Source organism: Danio rerio, chromosome 5 (genome assembly GCF_052040795.2).
Source record: "Danio rerio strain M-AB ecotype USA chromosome 5, GRCz13ab, whole genome shotgun sequence".
NCBI lineage: Eukaryota > Metazoa > Chordata > Actinopteri > Cypriniformes > Danionidae > Danio > Danio rerio.
The window spans coordinates 77033396-77034167 of NC_141025.1; the positions used below are offsets into that span (position 1 = coordinate 77033396).

At 36.4% G+C, this 772-nt stretch overlaps 1 protein-coding gene across 1 annotated transcript in view; it reads right to left on the bottom strand.

Moving 5' to 3' along the window:
- The window catches only part of kiss1rb (KISS1 receptor b), a 360900-nt gene that overhangs the window by 118828 nt on the left and 241300 nt on the right, over positions 1 to 772 (bottom strand). The window lies entirely within an intron of this gene.

Sequence of the window (772 nt, forward strand, 5' to 3'; positions counted from 1 at the left end):
ACCAAAGCAAACACTAACCAGATTACATTACAGACATCAATATAAAAGAGAGAATTCGCCTTAGATGTGGCTTTAACTCACCTGTTCTGTAGTGAATTGTTGTTTTCATGTCCGTTGAGGGAAATTGTTCGGTTAAAAACAAAAACGCTCGTCTCAATTCACATAATTATGAACTATTCTGTGCCATTTTGGACTATAAATTATCAGTAGATCATATTTCACACAAAAATAAAAGCACTAACATGATTAAGAGCACTTTAAATAGCCGAATAACACACTTATTTATTCAACCGTTAAATAATAAGGGTGTAATTTTGAACACTTCATTCACTTAACGGTCGGTTTTGCTTACGTCACGTCGAAGGGGCGGAGCTATCAGACGCTGATGTTGGATTACTTCATTATTTTATTGTGAACGCAAAATTCACCCACATAAGGGATTATGGCGCCACCCGATGGTAAATGCGGGTATACTCATGAAAAAAGCTGAAAAACGGAGACTGAGAATGAGAGAAGAACTCTTAAAGAGAAAATGGATAGAGGATATCAGGATTTTACAATAAAAGGTTTATTAAAAGATGGTTTATAATTAGGGAGACAAATAAAGGCAATTATAAGATTCATTTGGAATAGTGGATTATACATTAGAATTTAGGAAACCAGATCAGCGTCTTCACACTCCATCACAGTAGGGGGCGATATGCACCCCGGTTCGCAACTCGACATAAAACGAAGAAGAAGAAGACGTTTAAAGTTTGCGTCTATATCCTCC